This window comes from Lepisma saccharinum, chromosome 28 (genome assembly GCF_977018435.1).
Source record: "Lepisma saccharinum chromosome 28, izLepSacc3.1, whole genome shotgun sequence".
Classification (NCBI taxonomy): domain Eukaryota; kingdom Metazoa; phylum Arthropoda; class Insecta; order Zygentoma; family Lepismatidae; genus Lepisma; species Lepisma saccharinum.
The window spans coordinates 25,925,544-25,938,365 of record NC_139256.1 but is presented as its reverse complement, the minus strand read 5'-3'; positions in this window follow the sequence as shown (position 1 = coordinate 25,938,365).

The window sequence follows — 12,822 nt, the reverse complement described above, 5'->3', positions numbered from 1 at the left end:
ACCTTGTCCGGAGCGAAGCTTGACCGCTAGGGTGGATACCCCCTGACCGTGAGCGCAGCGTTAGGGGACAGTGATCTGAGTGTTGCTTGAGCGTAGATTTGAATCAAGCCTTAGGGGACAGTGATCTGAGTGTTGCTTGAGCGTAGATTTGAATCAAGCCTTAGGGGACAGTGATCTGAGTGTTGCTTGAGCGTAGATTTGAATCAAGCCTTAGGGGACAGTGATCTGAGTGTTGCTTGAGCGTAGATTTGAATCAAGCCTTAGGGGACAGTGACCTGAGTGTTGCTTGAGCGTAGATTTGAATCAAGCCTTAGGGGACAGTGATCTGAGTGTTGCTTGAGCGTAGATTTGAATCAAGCCTTAGGGGACAGTGATCTGAGTGTTGCTTGAGCGTAGATTTGAATCAAGCCTTAGGGGACAGTGACCTGAGTGATGCTTGAGCGTAGATTTGAATCAAGCCTTAGGGGACAGTGATCTGAGTGTTGCTTGAGCGTAGATTTGAATCAAGCCTTAGGGGACAGTGACCTGAGTGTTGCTTGAGCGTAGATTTGAATCAAGCCTTAGGGGACAGTGACCTGAGTGTTGCTTGAGCGTAGATTTGAATCAAGCCTTAGGGGACAGTGACCTGAGTGTTGCTTGACCGTAGATTTGAATCAAGCCTTAGGGGACAGTGACCTGAGTGTTGCTTGACCGTAGATTTGAATCAAGCCTTAGGGGACAGTGACCTGAGTGTTGCTTGTGCGTAGATTTTAATCAAGCCTTAGGGGACAGTGACCTGAGTGTTGCTTGAGCGTAGATTTGAATCAAGCCTTAGGGGACAGTGACCTGAGTGTTGCTTGAGCGTAGATTTGAATCAAGCCTTAGGGGACAGTGACCTGAGTGTTGCTTGAGCGTAGATTTGAATCAAGCCTTAGGGGACAGTGACCTGAGTGTTGCTTGAGCGTAGATTTGAATCAAGCCTTAGGGAACAGTGACCTGAGTGTTGCTTGACCGTAGATTTGAATCAAGCCTTAGGGGACAGTGACCTGAGTGTTGCTTGACCGTAGATTTGAATCAAGCCTTGGGGGACAGTGACCTGAGTGTTGCTTGACCGTAGATTTGAATCAAGCCTTGGGGGACAGTGACCTGAGTGTTGCTTGAGCGTAGATTTGAATCAAGCCTTGGGGGACAGTGACCTGAGTGTTGCTTGACCGTAGATTTGAATCAAGCCTTAGGGGACAGTGACCTGAGTGTTGCTTGAGCGTAGATTTGAATCAAGCCTTAGGGGACAGTGACCTGAGTGTTGCTTGAGCGTAGATTTGAATCAAGCCTTAGGGGACAGTGACCTGAGTGTTGCTTGAGCGTAGATTTGAATCAAGCCTTAGGGGACAGTGACCTGAGTGTTGCTTGAGCGTAGATTTGAATCAAGCCTTAGGGGACAGTGACCTGAGTGTTGCTTGACCGTAGATTTGAATCAAGCCTTAGGGGACAGTGACCTGAGTGTTGCTTGAGCGTAGATTTGAATCAAGCCTTAGGGGACAGTGACCTGAGTGTTGCTTGAGCGTAGATTTGAATCAAGCCTTAGGGGACAGTGACCTGAGTGTTGCTTGAGCGTAGATTTGAATCAAGCCTTAGGGGACAGTGACCTGAGTGTTGCTTGAGCGTAGATTTGAATCAAGCCTTAGGGGACAGTGACCTGAGTGTTGCTTGACCGTAGATTTGAATCAAGCCTTAGGGGACAGTGACCTGAGTGTTGCTTGACCGTAGATTTGAATCAAGCCTTAGGGGACAGTGACCTGAGTGTTGCTTGTGCGTAGATTTTAATCAAGCCTTAGGGGACAGTGACCTGAGTGTTGCTTGAGCGTAGATTTGAATCAAGCCTTAGGGGACAGTGACCTGAGTGTTGCTTGAGCGTAGATTTGAATCAAGCCTTAGGGGACAGTGACCTGAGTGTTGCTTGAGCGTAGATTTGAATCAAGCCTTAGGGGACAGTGACCTGAGTGTTGCTTGAGCGTAGATTTGAATCAAGCCTTAGGGAACAGTGACCTGAGTGTTGCTTGACCGTAGATTTGAATCAAGCCTTAGGGGACAGTGACCTGAGTGTTGCTTGACCGTAGATTTGAATCAAGCCTTGGGGGACAGTGACCTGAGTGTTGCTTGACCGTAGATTTGAATCAAGCCTTGGGGGACAGTGACCTGAGTGTTGCTTGAGCGTAGATTTGAATCAAGCCTTAGGGGACAGTGACCTGAGTGTTGCTTGACCGTAGATTTGAATCAAGCCTTAGGGGACAGTGACCTGAGTGTTGCTTGAGCGTAGATTTGAATCAAGCCTTAGGGGACAGTGACCTGAGTGTTGCTTGAGCGTAGATTTGAATCAAGCCTTAGGGGACAGTGACCTGAGTGTTGCTTGAGCGTAGATTTGAATCAAGCCTTAGGGGACAGTGACCTGAGTGTTGCTTGAGCGTAGATTTGAATCAAGCCTTAGGGGACAGTGACCTGAGTGTTGCTTGACCGTAGATTTGAATCAAGCCTTAGGGGACAGTGACCTGAGTGTTGCTTGAGCGTAGATTTGAATCAAGCCTTAGGGGACAGTGACCTGAGTGTTGCTTGAGCGTAGATTTGAATCAAGCCTTAGGGGACAGTGACCTGAGTGTTGCTTGAGCGTAGATTTGAATCAAGCCTTAGGGGACAGTGACCTGAGTGTTGCTTGAGCGTAGATTTGAATCAAGCCTTAGGGGACAGTGATCTGAGTGTTGCTTGAGCGTAGATTTGAATCAAGCCTTAGGGGACAGTGACCTGAGTGTTGCTTGAGCGTAGATTTGAATCAAGCCTTAGGGGACAGTGACCTGAGTTTTGCTTGAGCGTAAGTTTGAATCAAGCCTTAGGGGACAGTGACCTGAGCGTTGCTTGAGCGTAAATTTGAATCAAGCCTTAGGGGACAGTGACCTGAGCGTTGCTTGAGCGTAGATTTGAGTCAAGCCTTAGGGGACAGTGACCTGAGTGTTGCTTGACCGTAGATTTGAATCAAGCCTTAGGGGACAGTGACCTGAGTGTTGCTTGAGCGTAGATTTGAATCAAGCCTTAGGGGACAGTGACCTGAGTGTTGCTTGAGCGTAGATTTGAATCAAGCCTTAGGGGACAGTGACCTGAGTGTTGCTTGAGCGTAGATTTGAATCAAGCCTTAGGGGACAGTGATCTGAGTGTTGCTTGAGCGTAGATTTGAATCAAGCCTTAGGGGACAGTGATCATCTGAGTGTTGCTTGAGCGTAGATTTGAATCAAGCCTTAGGGGACAGTGATCTGAGTGTTGCTTGAGCGTAGATTTGAATCAAGCCTTAGGGGACAGTGATCTGAGTGTTGCTTGAGCGTAGATTTGAATCAAGCCTTAGGGGACAGTGACCTGAGTGTTGCTTGACCGTAGATTTGAATCAAGCCTTAGGGGACAGTGATCTGAGGGTTGCTTGAGCGTAGATTTGAATCAAGCCTTAGGGGACAGTGACCTGAGTGTTGCTTGACCGTAGATTTGAATCAAGCCTTAGGGGACAGTGACCTGAGTGTTGCTTGAGCGTAGATTTGAATCAAGCCTTAGGGGACAGTGACCTGAGTGTTGCTTGAGCGTAGATTTGAATCAAGCCTTAGGGGACAGTGACCTGAGTGTTGCTTGAGCGTAGATTTGAATCAAGCCTTAGGGGACAGTGATCTGAGTGTTGCTTGACCGTAGATTTGAATCAAGCCTTAGGGGACAGTGATCTGAGTGTTGCTTGAGCGTAGATTTGAATCATGCCTTAGGGGACAGTGATCTGAGTGTTGCTTGAGCGTAGATTTGAATCAAGCCTTAGGGGACAGTGGCCTGAGTGTTGCTTGAGCGTAGATTTGAATCAAGCCTTAGGGGACAGTGATCTTAGTGTTGCTTGAGCGTATATGTGAATTAAGCCTTATCCTTCAAAATCAAATCCGACAGCAACCTGTGGGGTCGAAAGGAGTAAGACACGGGTATGTGACAAGCCTAAAAAAAAATGAATGCTAAACATATCCTTAAGCTTATGGTATAGATAAGCAACGCAGATTTCAAAAAGGATACATTGGATTCTGTATCTTTGAAAGTTATGCTTGAATTTGTTTCTAAGTCAGCTTTATGCAGAGAAAGACTAATCGGGCCTGGACCTACAGTTTAATGCAGGATCCGAACCACTAAGTACCTCCACCGGGTACAGAACCCGGTACTCCTTGAATACAAGGCGACGACGTTATTACTACGCCATCGGGGAGGCCGTGCTTTAAGGATACAGCAAACTGTTACAAATGTGATTGTTAGCACTTTTTTCTTTATTTCACTATTTTGTTGAAATTCCTCAATCATATTCGTCTGTTTTAACAGTGTGCCACGAGTTTAAATAGCGTACGAACACTTCGGTTCGATTCGTAGTGTAAGCGAATTTTTGGACAATGTTTCTGCATAAACCCGCTCTGGATACCTGCACGGAGAGAAAGGATTAGTTCCAGATACAAAATATCTTTGGTTCCACAAAATTTCTTACTGTCAAACAAGGTTTTGTTTCACCTACAGAGTGACTGTTCACATAAACCATTTGGTTGAGTTCTCTTAACAAACATATGAGTTTGACGTTAGTTTTGTCCATTGAAACATTGTCCATTACATCCAAAGAAATATTTTGTTCCGTGAACAAAAACAACGTGATACTCGTACTGGCAAGTGTGACAAGAGCAAACATAGCGGATCTGCGAACCCGTACGCTTCGAGTACCTTAAAGTCGTGGAGATTTGAAACACTAATACGTACATTTGCTGGTAAGTGTAACATTATTGATGTTAAATATGTTAAGTAAGAAATGTAAATCATAGAAATATATAAATGCAGGCGTAGAAGTTCAATGCAAAATTTTGAGGTGGTTTTGTCTCGTATCTTAATTTGTAATTCTTATGCACGTAGAAAATATGTAATATCTGATCGTGCTGAATATAAAATAGCTACAATACATTACAAGTTGTGCAAGCGTGTTTTACGTTAACACAGGCACAATAGCTCAGTCAATATAGCATCTTGACTACCATACGTTCGACCTATATTCGATCCTTGGGTTAGATGATCTGGGCCAGGCATTTTCACAACAGTTAATATAATTTTTATAACAATTTACCTTTTGATTGTAAGCTAATTACTGGCGTAGCAGTGCAACGTGTACCGTGTTGGTTTCTATCGTATATTGCACCTTTTTACATTATGGGGTCCGTTGTCTCACTGTACTCCGTCGAGAATTACTTTGTGTTTTCTTTTAAACGACAGATTTTGACCATTTATGTAATATAAAATTGGTTCAAACATGCGGAAAACACATGTAGCTGAGACATTTAATCCCAAAATATGGTCAGTGTAAGTAACAACTTGCCATGGCGAAGTTGTTTCGCCAGTTTTTATGAGTAAAAACCGGTTGTGTGCTCACTCAAATAGCTAAAAAACACATCGAAAATTGATATCAGCCCCATACCTAACCCTCCTAATGTAACAATGTAATATTATAACTGCTGTTGTGATATGTCGTGTTGGGTGCTACATTCACTTGCATGAAACTTTCAGGCTGTTCTGCTTCATGTTAAATTAACAGGTGTACTTTTCTTCACAATAACTCATTTCTGCAGGCTAAAAGCAAGGGAACATGCAAAAAATATTTCATTTTCTTGAGAGGGTTCAGAGGGTTAAACACATTGTTATGTTAAAAAGGTCAAACAGCGTGAAATGAAGTTTTGAAATTTTTATTGCATTTTTATTCTTTTACTGATCAATTTTCCACAAAATAAGTATTTTAATCTTGTGCGCATGAAAATAGTGCATCGTGATAGTATGCCATTATGTTCCCAGTGCCTACTCGGATATTTCCAAGTTTTTGCAACAAAAATTGTTGATGTTCTACCTCCTTCCGTCCGTGATCTTAGCACCGAATTAAAATCAGAAGTAAGCGACATGAACACAGTTGAAGCAACGATAATACCTGGTAGCGCAGGGTTGCCAGGAGTGTAAAGAAAGGCATCAAATGCAAGAGAGGCACAAAATTATGTGAATAGCAGTTTCTGAATTTCTTCCATATTGGGTGGGGGGGCAATAGATGAAAGTCACTGGTATTACGAAAATGTATACACGTTCCGATACAAATGCAATTGTAAGGGGTAAATTGTAAAAAAAAAAAAAATTAAAAATCACTTTGGCCCGAAAGTGTTATTTCCTTTGGTCTTCACAACAAAAGATTTATTTCTTAATCATAATGATGATTAGGTTAGGAACTTGGATACAGGTTCAGTTTTTGTTCATAAGTAATGTAGTTACTTATGGTTTGCATGAACAATCACACTTGTTTGCTCTGGTTGTTAGGTTGAGTGTGACTTTTACAAATATATATATATATATATATATATATATATATATATATATATATATATATATAATCTGTGAAAAATCCCTATGATTAGTACGTTAAGCAGTTAAATTGTGAAAGTAGCTAGTCAAGTTTGACAATTTGTTGTACCCCCCCCCACACACACATACACATATGCTACATAAAGGTGATGTCAGAAGTTTTAAACTTATGGAGTTATGGTAGTTAGAATGTATTCCGAAATGGTATGTTTCTTGTAAAATTGAGCTGCATAATTTGTGCTTGAAATGTGTGAATCAAATCATAATAAAATCATACATTTATACATGAATAAAAATGTAATTTGGGGAGAGGGGGAAGGCTAAGCCTAATCACTTAACCTACTCCTGTGTATTCTCGATTAGCCTGCTTAAAAACTTTCATTCATTCTAGCATATATTTAGCTTTATTTAAATTGCTGAGAAATACTCAAGAATTAATATGACAGGAATCAATGGAATTATGAGCTTAGCCAAAAATAAAATATTTTAAATTTATTTGTATCATTACTGAAGTTCGGAAATGTATTGGAGTGGAATCTGTAAATTAATATTTCCTTGTTTTCTGTATATCTTATAGACAACCAATAAAACAGGTAGTCCTGGCTGGCCAAAGTAATGAACCATGTCCAGAGGTGCTAAAGCATTGCCACAATACCTGGAGCATTAGGCAGTGCTACAGCAGAAACTGGGATGTACGTATATTAGTCAGCACTTATCTAATTTATTTGTAAGCAAATAAGTTGAAAGATTTATGAACAATTTAAACTGCTCAATACTTTGTACAAATCAAACATTTATGCTTATCTGTTGTTGATTTGGTTTCTTGTTATTTGGGTGCTACACACATCTATCTTTCCCAGGAGCTTCATTTTCTTATTTTTTGCTGGTGTATACAGTATTTCCATTGCTATTTCCTGACTATATTTTTATGATGTAATAATTTCATAATGTTATCACATTGGTAAATGTTGGGACAGGGAGCGTTCTGTAGAATTTTTCCAAACTTCTTTTGAGGCCCAGGTAGAACACTTGCTCAGATGCATCGAATGAGATGGGAACTATGTGTAAGTGTAACTCTGAGTAGAGGACATTACAAGCAAACTATATGTATGATCAATGTTTCAATCTTTCCCTTATTAAACAAATTATACCTCAACAGGCAAAACTTTTTGATGCCTCCAGGTAATTACATAAATATTCATGAATAGTTATACAGTGGACAAAATACCTTAATCGGAAACTACCACCAGGCCTATATAATATTAAGTCTTTGTGTTTATCGAGAATATGATTTCTTTATTTTTTATTTCAAATTTTACTTGGATAAAATGTTGGGAATGAATTGCCTAAGTACCATATTGGAACCATATTTTCAGATTCAAAGCATGATGTTCATGCATCATTACCAATCATAAAGCACAAGATAAATAAGTACATATTTTTCCTATTCTATTTAACAACCGTAGAGAGAGAGACACACACACACAGCGAGAGAGAGAGAGAGAGAGAGAGAGAGAGAGAGAGAGAGAGAGAGAGAGAGTAACTTTAATTTCCCTCTCATGGATGGTATTGCACAAATCGTGTTCACTTTTAGAAAATGTAAAATATTGCATTTTAAGTATTATTCAATCTTCCTTCTTACAACTTTGTAATTGCAAGCATTAACACATTTATTGCAATGTAAGTGTCTCACACAGAATGTGTGTGTGTGTGTTGTCTCCAAACTTTATGACAAGAAATATGTTCATTTGCTTGTAATAACTGTAAGTTATAAGAAAGAAACTACAATGCAAGCAATATGTACAGTGTGATCAGTGGTGGCAATTGGGTTCCAAAACCAGGGTGGCAACTGGGGGGTCAAAGACAATATGGATAAGGTTTAGCATAGTGCGGGGGCAAAAATGATGGAAAGGGGGGGGGGCAACTGCCTCCCTAATCGCTGACACTGAGTGTGATATATAAGTATTCCCAAGCAAATTTTCCCCGAATGTATTTATTCTTTGTTTTAGACAATGAGACATTCAAGGAACAAAATTGAAACAACATGCCAAACAAGCTGCTGACAAACACTGCAACCACCAGGTGAAAACCCAGCTTAAAAACACTCAGGGTGCAAGAGAAAAAAAAATCAATGAAATAATCATGGTTAATTTGCCGAGCAACACTCGTACATCCCTCCACTGCACATACAAGCGGAAGAGGATAATTTGAAAACGGTTTTGGTTAAATAAATACAAAAAAAGTTGCAAATTCCACATGGACTAACTGGGACTAGCCCTAACTGGGATTCGAACCACTGTCTATACTTTACAGAATGTTATTTTGACAATACATTCTGCAGCAAATATTTCTTTACCTGTAAGTTCAGAATGTTTTTCAACATGTTTGATGGTCATAGAATTTTATAATTCTAATTGATCTGATGAACCAACCAACCAGCTAACTCTGTTATTTATTATATTTTTCTTTCTTTCTTAGCAAATAACATCTTCCGTGAATCCACTGGAGAGCACTATCTGTTTCAAACAGCCGAGGATTTTTTTTAATTCCTATTTTGATGGATTGCCAGCTGAAAAAGTAACCAGACATGTTTCGATTCAGGAGGATATGGAACATTGAATCAATATTTACGTTAACAACTGTTGTACTTCATCCTTTGAATGTCTCCAGAAATCTAATACAGAAGAACTTTTTATATGTGAACAAAAAAGTTTTAAAATGTAGTGTATGTGTGGGCATGAACACAAAAATTTCATGATACTTGATTATTCCTAATAAAAATATTATTGTTCCACATCAATATGTTTAATTGCTACATGTGCAAGAAGAATTTTGGTACTCTTAAATTGCTTGTGTGGTATGTTTTTTTTTTAAGCATTATGGCACCTATTTAACTGCTTGTGCTCACACGTGTAAAAGAAGTTTCTAAAATGCATGCAAGTTTCGCAGACATTTTGGAACACTAATATGTGCCTTAATTATTTCTCATGCATATGTCAATGATGATATAATATCAAAATGTTTTTTTAATTGTAGTTCGACTACTTTTTACAGCAATTTAGTGCAACTGCTGTAACATTAAATCCCCCTGCGTTAATATTTTTTTGTATACTTGTGCACTGGAGTAGTGTAATGGTGGAAGAAAATCCAACTTTAAATACATTGAGAAACTTCATATCATTAAAGAAGTATTCATACATTTTTACCCTTTCTCTCTATCATTCATTGAATATTACGATTCATGTTAAAAATACAGAGGTTGCTCACACAGTGAACATCCCGCATAACAAACGTGTGCACACTGGTTAGAACTATTGTACAGTACATACTGTATTTTCTACAACTTATATTTTGGTAAATTCATAGCATTTTCAACATTCTTGCCTTGGTGGTGTGTTCTGTATTTCCTCTACTAGTTTTTTTATGATGTTTCCAGGTCTTGAACCTGGCTTGGGAACAGACTAAAATGATTCCTGTAGTAAACTGGTTTAACACAGTGTGCCACTTAATACATGCTGTCCTGGAATGGATTGCGTTCATTATGCGAGACACCATTGTGTATGTATTGTGTGTGATGTGATAGGTCTGTGAGTTGATGACACTTTGACATGTGCTTCGCAACTACTTGACTACTGCTGCTCCAAAACACATCAACAAGCACAAGTTCACGCAAAAATAACCAAAACCACCCACCTTGCTAACATTTAATAACTTCCGACCACATGTTGGCTCTTTCCATTGCAAGCAATCTCACCACTCTGCCTGTGTGACAAAGGGTGACCTGCATTTTATCTTTGAACACAACAATAGGGCTGATTTATATTTTTTTTTCATATATCAAATGGTTTAACCCTAGAACACTAGTGTACGTAAAATTTACATGTGGTGTTCCCTCAATTCCCTTCCCTATCTCTCAGATACACGTCCCTCAACCTAGCAGTGCCTCGACCAGTCTGTCAGACATAAAGAATAGAATAGAATACTTTATTAGTCATTAGACAACATGCTTGCAATAAGAAGAAGGTAAGTGCTGATCATCTTGATTTTGTGTGTTATGTTGTAGAATGTATGTTAATTTTGCGTGGCTCTAGTAAAACGAGAAAAATCTTTCACATAATTTTGACATTCATAAATTCGACTTGGATAGTTAGATTTTGAAAAAAAGTTTAGAACCATGCACTATTTTCTTGCAGGATTACAATATTGCATTCGTTCCTTATTTACAGTGTTATGAATATTTTTTTGTTTAATTTTCATTGTTTGAACTTTTCACCTTCATTCTTAATGTACATATTGGCTTGACAATCAAGACATTCTTTTAAAATATTATATGTTTAATAAAACCATTCTTCTTTGTAGCTAATCAGTGGTGATTTATTCATTCTAGTTAACAGTGGTTAGAAGTCCAAAAACTAGAATTAATAAAACCATGTTTATACTTTTAAAAATGAAAAATAAAACCCCAATATAAGGAATATACAAAAGTTGATTTTCAAAAGGAATCATCACACTGTTTTCATGATGTAGAGGTTGTGTTGAAAATAGATTGCTTCATGTAAGTAAAATTTATGTAGTGCTAGTTACACTGTAATATGGGAACGTGCTAGTGTTGTAGGGTTAATAATACTTTAAGGTATTATTTGTTGTCTATAATGTCAGTGTAAAGAAACGGAATATACCATATAGATTATGTAGCTATGGTGAATATGCCTTTACGAAACATAATGCAAAAAATATAATGAAATTGCAATCTGTCTTTGCAACATTCACAAGGCAGTGTCTCAAAAATAAAGTTCCATTTTTTTAGTTAAATACAGAGCATTAAGTGTAGATTTCCTATGTCCATTGTAACCGGTGGTCTTGTTTAACATGTTGGTCCAGTCTGTAGGATGTCCGACTACCATACAGGACACCTGGTTTTGGTTATGAGGATATGTGATTTTGGGAGGAAATTTTTTGATCTGTCCTAGTACAAGCAGCTATGGCACACAACCACCCTCATATCACTGGGGGTGTAAAGGAAGCTCCAGCATGGTTCTGATCACATCTCCACTTTAGAAGATAAAAAGGAAATATATGGGGGCCATCCATGCCCCCTTTGCACCAGCATGCCGCTGTAATTAACAGGGAATTACTTTACTTCAGGATGGAAATAAATCATTGAAGACTGGTGAAGGAGGGGGAAAACTTAATTCACACGAATACATATGTGTGTGAGAGAATTATTATGATCTCTCTCTCTCTCTCTCTCTCTCTCTCTCTCTCTATATATATATATATATATATATATATATATGTGTGTGTGTGTGTGTGTGTGTGTGTGTTTATATAGTCATAATTTATGTTAAAAAGCAGAGTGTCAAATCCTGGGGGATGGGGGAATTTCAACCCACCAACAATTTTGTCCTACGAAAATTCAGTTGGTATAGGAAATGGTTTGCTACTTTATAAATACCCGATATGTATAAGTATGTGTGTATTATTATCTACATATGTGTATATACACACAAACATACACATCAGGTATTCATAAACTAACAAACCAGTTCGTTTACCAATTGGATTTTTGCAGGACAAAATTGTTTGTGGGGGAAATCCCCCCTGTCCCCAAGATTTCACGCTTTTTAATATTTTTAATAATAATAATTCCAACAAAATAACCTTTTCTGCCAACAAGTTGATTTGGTTGATGGTACCAAGCATCTTGTTCAGAGAACTGGACCCAATTAGATACAACAAACAAATGATTTGGTTGGATGAACAAGATTAAGTCAATCAAATAATTTTGTACTCTGAACCTTCACGTTTTGCTCGCGTATAACAAACAAGGGATTTGGTTGCTGTAACTAGTATTTGTTGCAGCCAACCAGACTTTTTTCTCAGTGTGGGCGAGGGAGGAATGGCGAGTCGGCTGGAGGGCAATGCTGATCACATCCATCATGGCTGATGGTTTAGGAGGGTCTTCAGCCATAATTTCTATGCGCCTTTATAGTACGGTTAAATACACAGAGATGGGGTATGAAACGTAACAAGATATTACAATTAAAACATATCTTTCTTATAAAATGAAATAAACGAAAATGAATTTAAGAAGAAGGTAATTAATTGTCAATTATACATAAATTATTTAGTTTGCATAGTTGAAAGTTTTCAGTACTAATCTTTTGAGAGCTTTCACTTCTCAAATTGTACTTCATTAACATTGAGACTTGAATTTTTCATTCAATATGGAAATAGTACGACTGGATTATTAGAACAATTTTTTCTTGTTACTATATTCTACTCAGTAAATGTAAAGCTATCTCTTACAACATAGGGGTCGACTTAGGGGGGTAAAGCACTTTCTGCCCCCAAATTCCTCATTCACATTATACAGGGTGATTCTAAAGTCACTATACATTTTCGTGATATACT